This window comes from Chrysemys picta, chromosome 11 (assembly GCF_011386835.1).
Source record: "Chrysemys picta bellii isolate R12L10 chromosome 11, ASM1138683v2, whole genome shotgun sequence".
Lineage (NCBI taxonomy): Eukaryota > Metazoa > Chordata > Testudines > Emydidae > Chrysemys > Chrysemys picta.
In genome coordinates this window covers 25714943-25731653 of record NC_088801.1, presented here as the reverse complement: position 1 = coordinate 25731653, position 16711 = coordinate 25714943, and the positions used below count along the sequence as shown (strand labels likewise).

At 45.0% G+C, this 16711-nt stretch overlaps 1 protein-coding gene across 10 annotated transcripts in view; it reads right to left on the bottom strand.

The window, feature by feature from the left end:
- The window catches only part of MBD5 (methyl-CpG binding domain protein 5), a 256499-nt gene that overhangs the window by 136270 nt on the left and 103518 nt on the right, over window positions 1-16711 (bottom strand). The window contains exons 3-4 of one of the 10 annotated variants that reach the window (XM_042860867.2): window positions 11027-11234; window positions 6386-6481 (exon numbers count right to left, since the gene is read on the bottom strand). The exons of 7 other annotated variants lie outside the window; for them this stretch is intronic. The gene's annotated coding sequence lies outside the window, so the exon portion shown is untranslated. Of the gene's footprint in view, window positions 1-6385; window positions 6482-7100; window positions 7193-11026; window positions 11235-16711 lie in introns of all 10 variants that reach the window. 2 more of the 10 variants (XM_065561640.1, XM_042860865.2) reach the window with 2 other exon arrangements.

The following is a 16711-nucleotide window of genomic DNA, read 5'->3' as shown; positions in this document are numbered from 1 at the left end:
ATCCCATAGCATCTTTGGAGGCACAGGGAGCAGCACAACTTCCATATTCATTCCTGTCCATAGCTTGTGCCTTCATTAAGCCCAGCCTGATCACGTCTCTGAGTATTATGTTCCATCATCTAGTCAATGGTTAGCTCAGTAGGACTGACCTTAGTTGTGTTTGCAGTGTTCTTTGGCATCTTATCATCTGTCTTTTGCTGTGTTCCCACTATTGTAATCTTTTTGACTATTGCCAATCCTGTTCCCTTGATTACACAGTCTACTCTCTTTCTAACTTCATTTGTCTTAAAATCATTCCATGTTACACCTACCATCTTTCAAAGAACTCTCATCGCTACTGCCTCCAGCTTCCTGATGGCTATTTCGTTTAACGCAGCTGCTTCCAGACCCCAAAGTAATACTGTTAGTACACTGGTTTGATAAATTTTCAATTTAGGACCAAATGTAAATGTTTTTCATCAGTCCATAATTTTGTCAATTTCTGTGCAGCTAACGCACATTTCCTTTTAACTTCATCCTTAATGGAACTATCAACACTGATAGGATGTGGACAAATTGGAGAGTCAGACCAGTGGAGGGCAATGAAAATGATCAGGGGGCTGGGGCACATGACTTACGAGGAGAGGCTGAGGAAAAAACGGTTACTCACCTTTTTGTAACTGTTGTTCTTTGAGATGTGTTCTTCGTGTCCATTCCAAGCAGGTGTGTGTGCGCGCCAGCCGGAAGATTTTCCCCTAGCAGCACCATAGGGTCGGCCTGTGCATCCCTGGAGTGGCACCTCGATGGTGCCCTATATAGGGGCCCGCCGACCCTTCACCCCCTCAGTTCCTTCTTGCCGACACTCGGACAGAGGGGCAGGAGGGTGGGTATTGGAATGGACATGAACAACACATCTCGAAGAACAACAGTTACAAAAGGGTGAGTAACCGTTTTTTCTTCTTCAAATGATTGTTCACGTCCATTCCAAGCAGGTGACTCACAAGCCTGAGTTTAGGCGGTGGGGTCGGAGTTCACTGCGGATTGGAGCACTGCATGGCCGAAGGCTGCATCATCTCTGGCCTGGTGCGTGATGGCATAGGGCAACATGAATGTATGGATTGAAGACCACGTGGCAGCTCTGCATATTTCCTCTGTTGGGACCTGAGCCAGGAATGCCGTGGAGGAAGCCTGTGCCCTTGTGGAGTGGGCTGTGATCGGCAGGGCAGGCACCTTAGCCTGATCGTACTATTCGCGGATGCAGGCCGTGATCCATGAGGAGATACGCTGTGATAAGATGGGGAACCCCTTCATCCTGTCGGCCACAGCAACAAAGAGTTGGATTGATTTCCTGAACGGTTTGGTTCTTTCAATAGAGAATGCCAGGGCCCTGCGAACGTCTAGGGAATGCAGCCTACGCTCCGTGCTGGAGGAGTGTGGGCTTATGATAGAACACGGAGAAAAATGTCCTGACCCATGTGGAATTGGGAAACCACTTTAGGAAGGAACGCTGGGTGTGGCCTGAGCTGGACTTTGTCTTTGTGAACAACAGTGTATGGAGGCTCGGACGTCAGGGCTCTGAGTTCCGATACCCTCCTGGCCGAGGTGATAGCCACGAGGAATGCGACCTTATAGGAGAGATACAGTAATGAGCATGTAGCCAGGGGCTCGAAGGGCGGCCCCGTGAGGGCAGAAAGGACCAAATTAAGGTCCCATGCCGGGACAGGTTGTCGAGTATATGGGAAAAGCCTAATCAGGCCCTTGAGGAAGCGACTGACCAGTGGGTTTGCAAAGACTGAACCACCGTCAGCTCCTGGATGGAACGCGGAGATGGCCGCCAAGTGGACCCGAACCAAAGAGAGGGAAAGCCCCTGCTGTTTCAGATGAAGTAGGTAGTCAAGGATGAGTGGGATCAGGGCGAGCAATGGAGCCTGTCCCTGCTGTTCTGCCCAAATGGAAAAACGTTTCCACTTGGCTGTGTATGTAGCTCTGGTGGAGGGTTTCCTGCTACCAAGCAGGACTTATCTAACCTGCTGTGAGCATTACCTTTCTACCAGGTTTAGCCATGGAGCACCCAGGCTGTGAGGTGGAGCGACTCCAGGTTCGGGTGCCGGAGGTGGCCTCAATCCTGTGTGATCGGGTCCGGGAGTAGGGACAACATGAGGGATGCCTGTTTGGACATCTGCAGTAGCGACGTGAACCAATGCTGGCGTGGCCATGCCGGCGCTATCAGTATGACTTGAGCATGATCCCTGCGAATCTTAAGGAGTATCCTGTGGACCATCGGAATAGGAGGGAAGGCGTAAAACAGGCCACCTTCCCACGAGAGGAGGAAGGCATCCGTGAGAGACCCTGGACTGTGCCCCATGAGGAAGCAGAACCGTTGACACTTCCTGTTGTCCCTCGAGGCAAACAGGTCTATCTGGGGATAGCCCCAGAGACAGAAGTTTGAACGTGCCACGTCCTGGCGGAGGGACCACTCATGACCATGGAAAGAGTGGCTGAGGGCGTCCACTAGGCCGTTCTGCACCCCCCGGGAGGTAGGATGCCATTAGGTGAATTGCATTCTGTACGCAAAAGTCCCATAATAAGAGGGCTTCCCGGCAAAAGGGAGAGAAGCATGCACCCCCCCGCCCGTTTGTTGATATAGAACATCGCCGAGGTATTGTCCGCCTCATCCGTCGAGGAAGAGGAGGAGATCACTTGCAGGGGACCTTCCTCACTACCCTCAGCCGCTGCAGGGTCCTGCGGCACAAGCTACTCTGGTTGCGTGGCCGGTGTGGATATAGGATGCGGCACCACGACCGGTACTGGGGTCGACGCCGAACGACGAGGCGTGCTGGGCGGTGCCTGCGACATCGAAAACATGGCCCCTATCGGTGCCGGTGTCTGACTAGGCCGTGCCGGATTCTGTTGTGGTACACTCCCGTCGGATGGCGGTGCTGGTGGTGGAAGCATTTGCACTGGAGCCACCGACTCCAAGAAGACCTGGAGTGTGAACTGTGCACCTGTCCCAGGGTTTGATGGTAAGCCCAAGGAGTCCAGAACGGCCACTGGGAGGGCGGTTGCCACTGCTGCTGCCACAGCGATGGGTTAGGTCATTGGCTTGCCTGTGAAGCCGACCTCCTGCTCCTTGATCTACAGGAGCAGAAGGATTCCGACTCCGATGTTTCTGAATATGAAGACCGAGGAGGGGCAGTACCCACTGTCGCCGGCGAGCGGTGCTGTGAGGCCGGGGAACGCTCTCTCTTTGCACCGGTACCGCCAGAGCGGCACGGGGTGGGGACTGTGGCGTCATCATGGCCAGCTTGCCTCGATTGAATCGGGGGTCGGGTCATCCCTGGCGGCTCTTCTCTCCGGCGCGGAGAGGCTGGCACCGGGAGGCTTACTAAGTCTGAGGCCGCCTCAAACGCTTCTGGCGTTGATGGGAGGCGCACATCCTCGCTGAGATCCGGGGTCCTAGACTGGTCCGGACTTGACTGCTCCCCCATGGGGGCAGGAGTCAACAGGACCGTGGGAGGATGTGGCTGTGACACGGCTTGTCCCACCACACTTGTGGACGCCGCCAGCCTTTTAAGGTCCTGGTGGGGTGATCGGCCCCTCACTGGCCTCTTCTTTTTCACGGGCACCGGAGATGGTGATCGGTGCCGCATAGAGGCCGATTTTCTATGCCCTGATTCTCTCCGGTGCCGGGACTTAGAGTTCTTAGACCAGGCCTCCTCACTTGCTAATGGTGCCGGAGCGCTGCACACCGAGAATGAGGTGGTGAGCGCCAGGTCGGCAGGCTCGGAGTCCGAGTGTGGCCATAAGGCCCCCTCCATCAGGAGTACTCTAAGTCTCTGCTCTCTGTCCTTCAGAGTCCTGGGACGGAACCCCTTGCAGACAGTGCACTTGTCGCTCTGGTGGCTCTCCCCGAGGCATCTCAAGCAGGAAGAGTACGGGTCACTCTTTGGCATAAACTTCCCGCAGTCCGCCAGAGTTTAAACCCTGGGGACCCGGGCATGCCCCAGGACGGGGTGATGATTAAGTAGGGGGGAAGCCCCCAAACAGCTATTAACTATCTTACAACTAACACTAACTCTGAACTATAAGAAAAAACAAACTATATACCCTTAATAGAGACACTGCTAGGCTTGCTGTGAGAGCAAGCAAAGTTCTAGCTAGCCATCACCGGTGGTAAGAAGGAACTGAGGGGGTGGAGGGTCGGCGGGCCCCTACATAGGGCATCATGGAGGTGCCACTCCAGGGGATGCACAGGCCAACACTATGGCGTTGCTAGGGGAAAATCTTCCGGCTGGCGTGCACGCGGCGTGCACACATCTGCTTGGAATGGACATGAACAATCACTCGAAGAAGAACTTGGCTTGTTTAGTCTGCAGAAGAGAAGAGTGAGGGGGGGATCTGATAGCAGCCTTCAACTACCTGAAGGGGGGTTTCAAAGGGGATGGAGCTCAGCTGTTCTCAGTGGTGGCAGATGACAGAACAAAGGAGCAATGGTCTCAAGTTGTAGTGGGGGAGGTCTTGGTTGGACATTAGGAAACACTATTTCACTGGGAAGGTGGTGAAGCACTGGAATGGGTTTCCTAAGGAAGTGGTGAAATCGCCATCCTTAGAGGTTTTTAAGGCCTGGCTTGACAAAGCCCTGGCTAGGATGATTTAGTTGGTGTTGGTCCTGCTTTGAGCAGGGGGTTGGACTAAATGACCTCCTGCAGTCTCTTTCAACCCTGATATTCTATGATTCTATGCTCAAGCTTCTTAGGTACACACAAGATTCTATTTGTTCTAAAAGTTCATTGCTGCTGCCTTTCAATGCTTTATCTAGTTTCCCTTTTCCAAGAAACAACCACTTGACTTCTTGGCATTGCCTGTTAGTCCAAGTCAACTACACCAGTTTTCCAAGGTAATAATATTATCATAACTAATTCCAACGTGTCTGCCAGTTGTATGATGCACAAACTAAGGAGCTTAACTTTAGATCATCCGATGTCACACCCTCCAATTTGTCTAATATTCTTAACATCCATTTTAAGAACAGGATGAAAAGTTATGGTGATTCCATGCCCCCCTGTCTTACATCAAACTTTGACTTGAACCAGTTGCTTAATTTTCCACTAATTCTTACAGCACGGCAAGAGTCTTCCTACATAGCTATTATAATTGTAATAATCTTATCTGGAACTCCATATAACTGCTACTTTCCATAATGCTTCCCTCCAAACAGAATCAAATGCCTTTGTAAAGTCAATGAAAACAGCAGTCATCTTCAATCCCCATTCTCTATCAACAGTTGGCGCGTGAATATGTGATCAATGCAACTTTGGCCTGGTCTAAGGCTTCCCCGTTCTTTGCCTACTACTACTTGCCTGCTAGATGAATGGGGCAGCTTGCAATGCAGAATGGATATCAGCAATGAACCACCATCAAAAGAAGAAACAGAAAGAGCAGTGAACTAGTTTAAAAATGGAAAGCTGCAGGTATTGACAATATAACAGCAAAGCTGCTAAAAGCTGGCATGACAAGTGCTATAAAAAATTGTAAAAGCAGGCATGAGAGCAAGAGGGTACCAGATGACTGGCTAAAGGCAGTAGTTCTACTATTCTTGAAGAAAGTAGATCCTGTCGATCCAAATAATTAGAGGTACAAGTTTATTGTCAGTACCAGGAAAGAAAGAATAAAAATAACTGTGAACAGATTAAGACTTTATTATAAAGATATGTAATTACATTTATTTCTAACTAGAAGTTAAGATAATTAAAACACATTCCTAACCTGTTGCATTTCATGGAACTTGGACCGTTCTTGGACTGCAAGTCACTCAGTTTGCACAGTCAATTTTACAATATAAAAGCCATTTTAACCTTACTTTTAAAACATTAAGTAAAAAGATTCTAGCATACTATTCCATTTCCTAATTGAAAGAATAATCAGCTATTTGCATATTGAAAACTTGTAGTCCTATTTCTAATTTTAGCCATTATAACATCCAGGGGTACCAGTGCACTTCTTAAAATCAGCTTTGAGTAACTGACTAACACTGTCATCAGGCTGTTGGGAATACACTCTTCTACTGCATTGCATCTTGGCAATAGACATACATTAACAAGAATTCACCTAGGAAAGATTTTATTCTCAGACAATGAGGCGCAATACCACACTGAGAAAGCATATATGAAGATATATCTAAAATAAACCCCCATGTTGGAGTGGATTTGTGGTCTTTGGTAAATTTATTATCATTCTTGTCTCCCTTAACATTTTGAGGATTACATCTTTTATGCAGTGTGTTTTGTGGGCCGATGAACACTATAATATGAGGCAATAATACAAGTTAAGAATCAAAAGGAATTGAAAATCAAAATCAAAACATGAGAGCTTAAAAACTAGTTATAATAATATAATGGTAACCAACCATTCTTATCAAATTTGGCAAAGATGTCCTTTGTGTAGGTGTCAACTTCTGCGCTAAAGAGACACCAATAAAGTATTTCTCCTTGCATCTGCTTCTCTACACAATTATAAAAATAGAAAGGAAAGGATTATAGATTCACAAAGAGAGAGAGTCAGAAACATCAATTTAGTCAATAAACTGAATACTAGTAAAATACCAATCTGGTCTTTTCATAAAGGAAATGACAAGCTCAAATAATACGTTTTATGAATGTGAACAGACTCATTTTATTAAAAAAAATCCTGGTTTTGACAAGTACATTACAGATCAGAAATGACATACGCACATCCTTTACCCAACAGTTTAAAAACAGAATGAAAACATGATATCGACAAATAACTCAGCTTCAAACAATACGGAAGAAAACTATACACATGTGAAACCTATTGTAGTAAAGAGAAAAGAATATTGAAACTCCATATACTGTAGCACTCATCTCTAACTGTTAGTTGTCGTAGCAAGCATCTGCCTATATATTAACAAAACATCCTCCTAACTCTGTGCTTAGGGGCCTTGTTCTTTATATTTTGAAGAAATTAATGACCGAAATTGGATTCTTATGGAAATTAAAGGCTTTCTGAAGTAACCATAAAATAAATTTCAATTTATTTCAGTTCTGTGGAAGGGTTTTGCAACTATTTGAAAAAACAAAAAACAAAAAAAAATCTCTACTCACAAGTAAAAATTTTGAAGTAAAGCATATTTGAAACCAGTGATTTATTTCTACCAGCTGCTTTGCTTATCTGTGATGGTACATCTCTCCATTTCCTAGGCCAAAATAAAAACAATGGAAATGAAATCTACTTTTCTACTTCACTGAGCTTTAATTTAATATGGAGATAACTCTGGGATTGATGAAAGCCGGTATGATCAACAAAGAAATTTAGTTTCTCCATCATACTGAGTTGTCTTATTTTTTAGAACACTTATTTACATATGAAAAGTACCATAAATACAATTAACCTTAATATATTTTGTGTTTAATGGTTACGACTGTAAGCAAATACAACTGACTATCCTAATTTGTTTCCATGTTTTTCCATTTAAAATTATATTGATGTTTTAGAAAGGTATTATGGTTAATCACCAGTATATACAGGAATCATTCTAATGAGCACAGAATGATGTTAATCCAATGCCTGCTCCATACACCTTATAACAAAACCATGATGTACTAAATATAAATATGCAGAAGCAAATACATTTGGCATGATTAATACCTCAAAGGAAGAACAAATAGTTCAATCCACTTCCCAAATCAAGAAACCACATCAGGCCACATTATAGCCCAGATATCAGAACAATTCCAGACACAGCTTCCAAGTAGTCAAAGACATTTGTCTTAATATTTTAGGCAAAGGGAGCTTTTTCTATGCACTGAAGGTTGATTTTTTAATATGAGGAAGTGACTGCATCCCCTATCCTTTCCTGCATGAAAGGTGAATAAAAATCAGACTTTTTTCATTCTATTATTTAAATTATAATAAGTTATTCTTTTTAAAATGAAATCTGAATTTAATACAACATATGTTAAGGCCTAAATTTACTATAATTTCTTAAAATCTTTAAATACAAAATAAATATGCTGAATCCATGAGCCTCTATAAAAACTTTGAGTTAGAGTTAATGGCTGCTTTTCTATATAATGAATCAGGGGGAAAACATAACTTTTGAGGCTAAGCCTTACAAATATGTAGGGTTGCCACTTGTCTGGTTTTCACCCGACCAGTCTGGATTTTGGCTTGTGTGTCCAGGTGTCATTTGACAAGCCCTGGTGTCTAGTTTTTTTGATCTGGGGTGGAGAGGCAAAGCCGCGGGTCGGAGGGAAGAGGCGGTGAAGGACGTGTGGCCTTGGAGGAAGAGACAGGGGGCAGGGCCTCAGTGGTCTGGTTACCAGCCATTAAATAGGCAACCCTATAAATATGGCACAATAAGTCAGCCTAACTTAGGGTATGTCTACAGTAGAAGTGCTACAGTGGCACAGTTGAGCTGCACTGCTGTAGCATAGACACTTAGTACAGCAATGGAAGGGGTTCTTCCATCACTGTAGCAAACCCACCTCTCCAAGAAGGGGTAGCTAGGCCAAGAGAATAATTCTTCTGTCAGCCTAGTGGTGTCTACACTGACACTATGTCAGAGTGCATGAAAATTTTCACAGCCCTGAAGGATGTAATTAAGCCAATCTAGCCTTGTAGCGTGTACCAGCCCTTAGGAGACTGGCTGATTTTCAAGAGACTTAGGTGAGGATGAAGCTCCAGTCACTTTCACTTAGGCATATTTGAAAATTTTCCTAGACATACCTGAAATAATCAGTTTAATTTACTGACTACAGTTAATGTCTCTGTTTAATAAATCATTTAGTGGTAAATGTGAAACATGTTTTGATAAGTTTATGTATCCAAAATATTTAAGGCTGTTATGTTTAATCAGAATACATTTTATATGCTGTTGTGTGTGTTTAATTAAATTCCAGATTTCAGAGTAGCAGCCGTATTAGTCTGTATCCGCAAAAAGAACAGGAGTACTTGTGGCACCTTAGAGACTAACAAATTAAGAAGTGGGCTGTAGTCCACGAAAGCTTATGCTCTAATAAATTTGTTAGTCTCTAAGGTGCCACAAGTACTCCTGTTCTTATTACAAACATTGAATATATCTTCCCTTGTAAGTATTCTCACACTTCTTATCAAACTGTCTGTACTGGGCTATCTTGATTATCACTTCAAAAGTTTTTTTCTCTTACTTAATTGGCCTCTTAGAGTTGGTAAGACAACTCCCACCTGTTCATGCTCTCTGTATGTGTGTATATATATCTCCTCAATATATGTTCCATTCTATGCATCCGAAGAAGTGGGCTGTAGCCCACGAAAGCTTATGCTCTAATAAATTTGTTAGTCTCTAAAGTGCTACAAGTACTCCTGTTCTTTTTAATTAAATTCCAGTTACCATTCTAATGCAGCTTGACACAAATCATGAGCAAAAAGTTAAATATATAGTAAATAAGCAATCTCATTCACCATTTATTAACATACTAAAATGTAAATTAATAAGAATCTGAAAATATTAAGCACATAATTGCTTAAATAAATATATATAGTAATAACATACCCTTGTAGGTAGCAAAAAAGTACCAAATCTAATGTAAAGGCTCTATTTAGTTGTAAATCAACGTGTTTTAATAGGTTTATCAACCAATGAGAACATACTTTTTTTTTAGAAACTGACTGAAGTACAAATGGAAAAGTTGATTAAAATTGATTACTTAAATTGAGGCTTTCCACTCAGTGATTTAAATCATGATTTAAGTCACCTTGATTTAAATCAATACACCCTGCCCACATGTACTATTAAAGGAACTGCACAACCCCTAAATTGTAGCTTTCACTTCTGTTATTGCTTACCATTCAGACACTAATAAAATTAAAGGGATTTTTGCATCAGCAGTCCTGGATTATTGCTGGTTTTTCTCCTGGATTTGACAGTTTATTTGAGCTTGCAAAAATCAAGTCTCAAAGAGGGCTTTATAAATTTTGTAAAGAATAATATTACACTATATGGGCAACCTGTTCATATAACTAGAGCCCTACCAAATTCACGGCCATTAAAAAAAACGCGTCAGGGACCGTGAAATTTGGTCCCCCACTGTGAAATCTAGTCTTCTGTATTCTTTTACCCTATATTATACAGATTTCACAGGGGAGACCAGCATTTCTCAAATTGGGGTCCTGACTCAAAAGGGAGTTGCGTGGGGGGCGGGAGAGGGGGTGTTGCAAGGTTATTTTAAGGGGGTCACGGTATAGCCACCCTTATTTCTGTGCTGCCTTCACAGCTGGAGAGCGGCAACTGCTGGCTGGGATCCCAGCTCTGAAGGCAGCGCCCCGCCAGCAGCAGTGCAGAAGTAAGGGTGGTAATACCATACCATACCACCCTTACTTCTGCACTGCTGCTGGCGGGGCTGCTGGTGGGGCGCTGCCTTCAGAGCTGGGATCCCAGCCAGCAGTTGCCGTAGGGCCGCCCAGAGGATTCAGGGGGCCTGGGGTTTTCAGCGATGGGGGCCCCCACTGCCGAATTGCTGCCGAAGACCCGGAGCGGAAGAAGCTCCGGGGGGCTGGGCCCCGCGAGAGTTTTCCGGGGCCCCCGGAGCGAGTGAAGGACCCCGCTCCAGGGGCCCTGAAAAACTCTCGTGGGGGCCCCTGCGGGGCCCGGGGCAAATTGCCCCACTTGCCCCCGCCTCTGGGCGGCCCTGAGTTGCCGCTCTCCGGCTGCCCAGCTCTGAAAGCAGCACAGCCGCCAGCAGCAGCACAGAAGTAAGGATAGCAGTACTGCAATACCCACCCACAACTCCTTTTTGGGTCAGAACCCCTACAATTAAAACACCATGAAATTTCAGATTTAAATAACTGAAATAATAAAATTTATGATTTTTCAATTTCTAGGACCATAAAATTGACCAAAATGGACTGTGAATTTGGTAGATCCCTATATATAACCATACATAATTCTTGAATGACTTTAGCATAAATGGGATACAGGGCACTTAAATACTGTAGAGAGAGTACAGTTTTGTTAAAATACTTTTATTTCCTTTCTAGCTTCTCTACTAACCATGGTTCTTAGATGTGTCTTCAGACAGAATAAAAATCTTCTCTTCACAGCTAGACCAAGGCAGAAGTTCTCCCATCAGAATTATGTCCCCAGAAACCTGATACTGGCTACTTCATCCTTCACTGTATTCTAAACTGGATTACATTGATTTTTTTGAATACATTTCCATCATACAGCCTTAGAATTCAGGAGCAGAAATTGCAGCATACTGTAGAATAAAGAAGTTTCATGTCTGAGAAAACATGAGCACACTGTAATATTTTTATTCTAACTGAAACAGGTTCAATATTTTTGTCATTGCACAGACATTTCAAGAGGTATTTTGTATTTTTTAAATAATGTTCTTCAAAAAATACAGAATGATTTCCTTGCCTAAAATAATAATGAGGAACAGTTTTTCCATATTCAAACACTGGACCAAATTCATGCTTGATGTAACTCCTTTGAAGACAACCCCACCCCTGAAAATCAGTTAGGCAAGTGGTGAGCTGAGGTTCCTAGTTTTTTCATTTTATAACCTCATCCTCTCAACACTACCCCCTCTCATCTATCTTGTCGGATTTTTTTTTCTGGATTAAACTCTATGGGGCATGTAGCAGGACACAGTACGCTCCTGCCTCTTTGCACCACAGAAACTGGCCGAGACTCTAGAGGTAGTGTATCCATCGTACTATTTATTTGAAATCCCTCCACCAATACCCTTACAATTCTATCAAACAGTACTATCTACAATATCACCTATGCTTTAGGCTAGTGATCCGTGTTCCCTCTAATTTTTCCCAAACATGTGCGGAATTAATTTTGTTATGTGCACCAATATGGAGGTGATGTGCGACACATTGAGTATTGCCTATTGAGTATCACTGCTTTAGGCCCTTTCCTCAGGAGCTGAGAGGAGCAGAGGTCTCCATTCCCTGATGGGTTTACAAGACTCAGATCAGCAGTTCCTCTCTCCTCAGCACTTCCTTCCTAGACTTCATCAGCCTTGAGCTGGTTGGCTAACTGGCTTGTCATTTCACCCAGGCCATCAGCCTGATTAGCTAATTACCTCTAATTATGCCAATCAGCTTTCTCCAGGGGGACTAATTAGTATCAGAGTGATCAGAGTCCAGGCTCATCTATTAACTCCCTGCACTCTGTCATAGGCAGGAACTGTTTTCTTAATTTGTCTGAATAGTGCCTGGCACAATGCTGATGCTTGAGTGGGATTCCTAAAAGCTATTTTAAGGGCTTGTCTACACTACCTGCCGGATCGGTGGGCAGCGATCGATCCAGCGGGGGTCGATTTATCACGTCTAGCATAGATGCAATCAATCGACTGCTGAGGGCTCTCCTGTCGACTCCGGTACTCCACCAGAACGAGCATTGCAAGCAGAGTCGATGGGAGAGTGTCAGCTGTCGACTTACCACAGAGAAGACACCGCGGTAAGTAGATCTAAGTATGTCGACTTCAGCCTCGCTATTCACGTAGCTGAAGTTGTGTATCTTAGATCGACCCCGCACGGTAGTGTAGACAAGCCCTAAAAGAAATGTATTACAAAAGTAGTTTATTTAAGTAGTAGAGCAAAGAGCAAACTGGATTCTAGGGTGAATCTATTCTCCAAAGGGACTGTGAGGTAAATCAATCAAAAAAGCACATTAACAGTTTACTGTTTTGGTTCATAGTACTTTCTCATTGTATATGTGATGGTCAGGAGTTTTTTGTCAGAATGAGTTTCTAATAGAAAAATGAGAATTTTGCAAAAATCAAAATTTCCCACAGTAAAATTTCAATCTTGCTGAAAATTTTCAATTTACCACTAGGAAAATCTAAGTGATCCCTACCCCGCCCCTCCCAGCGGTGTGTCTGAAAGGCTAGAGTCAACTGCAAAATTACAAAACCCAAGGAATGCTCCAAGGCTGAGCACTCACTCTCTAAATCACCTCGCTCAGGGGCTGGAAAGGCAGAAAGCCAGGGCACTCAGTGTTCTTGCCTCTGTTGTATTAATTTAGATAGAATATACGGGCCAACAGCGTTTACATAACACTGTTTAATGTTGGACAGTGACTGGGTTAAACAAGGTTCGGGGTTTAGGATACAGAAACCTCAGCCTGCTCAGTACCATGGCAAACACACCATTAAAAATAATTGTAAATCTTTTAAATAAAAAGATTTAAAAAATGAAAAACAGTTAAAGTATCTGAAATGTGAAGTATTATATAAAACTTTATTTTAACAACTTCCCTTGTTCCCTCTCTTTTCATCGAGAAAAAAACTCTTGTCTGACAGTCTTTTAGCTGGAATTAAAGATGGTAATAGCTGTCCTTTTTGAGGAAAAGAGAGAAAGTGAGTTGAGATGGGCTGGAGCCAGTGGTGAGCTGGAGCTGGTTCGCGGGAACCGGTTGTTAAATGTAGAAGCCCTTTTAGAAACAGTTGTCCTGCGTGAGACAACCGGTTCTAAAAGTGCTTCTAAATTTAACAACCGGTAAGTGGAAGTGACCCAGGAGTGTAGCTGGGGGAGAGCAGAGGGAGCGGCTGCTCCCCCTGAGCACATTATTCAAAAGTGGCTCCTTAGGCGCTGACTCCGTGGGTGCTCCGGGGTTGGAGCACCCACAGGGAAAATTTGTTGGGTGCAGCTCTGCCCCGCCCCCCGGCCCCACCTCACCTCCGCTCCGCCACCTCCCCTGAACGCTCCGCCCCACTTCTCCCCTTCCCCCTGGCTTCCCGTGAATGAGCTGTTCATGCAGGAAGCCTGGGAGGGCGGAGAAGTGGTGCGGCGGCTTCGCGCTCAGGCCCAGGGAGGCGGAGATGGAGTGGCGCAGCAGGTAACCTGGGGTGTGTGCGCGCGCAAGGGAACCGCTCCCCACCCCAGCTCACCTCCGTTCTGCCTCCGGAGAGCGCGAAGCCGCCGCTTGTTTCTCAGCCCTCCCAGGCTTCTAGCGCGAACAGCTGATTTGCGGGAAGCAGGGAGGCTGCGAGCTCAGCCTGATCTGGTGCTGCGCGGCGGTGGCATGGCAAGTCTCCAGCCAAGCGGCATGGCTGGCAGCGCTGCCAGCCACCTCCAGGCAGCGCGGTAAGGGGGCAGGGAGCGGGGGGGGGGGAAGGGGGAGTTTGGATAGAGGGCAGGGGAGTTCGGGGTGGTGGTTGGGGGTGGATAGGGGTCCAGATGGTCAGAAGGTGGGGAACAGGGGGGTTGAATGGGGGCAAGGGTCCCGGGGGGGGGGCAGTCAGGAAGGAGGGGGGGTTGGATGGGGCAGCAGGGGGCAGTCAGGAGCCGGGGTTCCAGGGGCGGTCAGGGGACAGGGAGAAGGGGTGGTTGGATGGGGCAGAGTCCCAGGTGGCCATCAGGAATGAGAGGAGGAGTTGGATGGTGTGGCGGGGGGCAGTCAGAGTACAGGGAAGGGGGGTGAATGGGGCAGGAGTCCCGGGGGGTGTGTGCGTGTCAAGGAACGCGGGGGGGTTGGATGGGACAGGAGTCCCAGGGAGCGGGCACAGGCCACGACCCCCTTGTGGAGTGAGGAGGGACCGGTTCTTAAGATTTTGGCAGCTCATCACTGGCTGGAGCTATTATTGCTGTTGTTGTTAAAGTCTGATCCTGCTTCCCAAGATGACAAAACAAGTCAAACACACAAAAGGTGGGGGGAGAGAGAAAAGAACAGCAAAGATAGAAAATGCAGCCTTTGTCGGCCGTGTTCATTTGAAACCTCGTTGCTAGAAAACACAGGCCCAGCACATGGTTTTATCAGCTACTCAAAGACTTGGCAAACTGGTACTAGCATTGGGTTGTTTAGGGCACTGCATGTAGCTGCCTGGTCACAGGCTTACAGCAGTGTTGCAAAACATAGTCTTGGCTGGCTAATTCAGTCTCTTATTAGACTGAAAGAAAAAGGAGAAAGATACAAATGAAAAGAAATAAGGTCTGGAAGATAAAGGCCACATGGGGAGAGCAGAGGGGATATGAAGTCTCACATCTCAGGTGTTGTTTGGGATTTGTACAAAGCTGGTGGAGATGGCGATGTCATCTGGGTCTCTCTCTCTGGCCTGCTGTGGTCAGGACATCTCTCAGGATGAAGAAGGCCTGGGGTCCCAACAGACAGTGGGGATGGCACCCACGATGGTGAAGCTTTTTTTTTTTTAAGAATCTCAAAATGGAGTGTTGGGCACAATAGTCCATCCTCTCATTATATTGTCCATCATTAGACATAATTTTCAATACTGATTTTGGTTAATTGATTTCCACTTCTCTACTCCTTTATTTTAGCCAGCCTGGGATAGCTCAGTCGGCAGAGCATCAAACTCTTAAACTGAGGGTCCAGGATTCGAACCCCCGACTGGGTGGCTGGCTTTTAATTGGGGCTGGACTAGATGATACTTGCGGTCCCTTCTAATCCTAGGATTCTATGACAACTTTAACAGAGTCCTTGACTCGCATAAAACCATTTTAATTTAAATTACATTAATTCAGTCTTTGTCTTTTATTTTACATTTTAATAATAATTTTGTATAACACGTCATTGTGGCAATTTATGAAATTCCACTCACTTTTTTTTTTTTAAATAGTTGCTCTTATAATTAGGGTAAGTCTGTAGGCCCAATAATCACAACTCTCCCCAGCTCTGAGATGGGGTTATTTAGTTTAGTTGTTTTGTTCTTTACAAATAAATAGATTTTTAAAACATAAGTATTTAAAAATCTGATTTTCTTTTCTCTCTCTCTCAATATATATATTTTAACTTCTCTTTGTTTGGACATGGGCTCCCCATAGACACTGGCTCTGGATACATCTCACACCACACAGTTCTGATTACTTCCTGCCTATTGGCAGAGATATGTCCTGCCTGCCCACTTCTGGGGCAGGGGAATTGGCCAGAACTTGATTGTCTCTCAGCTCTAAATAACTGGCCAATGGGAAGGCAATAACTGAAGCTGGATGGCAAGGGGGCAGTCAGAGCCAGTGTTGATGGGGAAGCAGACCCAAGAAGAATGGTATGAGGCATCAGCTGCTTTACTAAAAAAGACTGAGCCCCTCAGTGACCCAGCTCAATTTTTTTTTTTTAAATCTGTATGGCCCGCCAAAAGGTTTTACGGGATTTTGTGACCCTCCACTATCTTAAAGTTGCTCATCCCTGGTTTAGCGGATGCTTTAGTGTTTAACACTATAAAGTACCTTACAGTACAATCAATAACCCCAAATCAGCAAAATACATAGAAACTAAAAGAGAAAAAAAAAAAAGGTAGAATAAATTTGCAGTTTAGCCACAGACTAAATTTTAAGAGAGACTTAACCTTGATCCTGAGAATACCCAGAGGAGACTTTTTAGTAAGTAAAGTGTTAGGATAGAGATCCAAACATTTGGCCCAATTCAAACTCTATTAAAGTTAATGAAGAAACTCCTATTGGATGGTGGGACTGAGGAGTCCTGAATGCCACTAGCTGAACAATGGTTGCAAAACTACACTACCAAATTTGGCATTTGATCTGCAGCTTGGTCAAGGAGAGTTGAAGGCATGGTATGCATTGAGCAGCCACTGGCCTGCTTCAGCTGCAAGGCTCAATTGGCAGACTCTGCCTAATCCGAAAGAACAACTGTTTGGAGGAAGATCATTGGGCCCAGCTGAGCTTGCTGGGTTGCCTAGCAACCATGCTAGGTGCTTGCTGTGCTCCTGACAAATGGCCCTGTAATTGTACATTAAACATTTTGGAC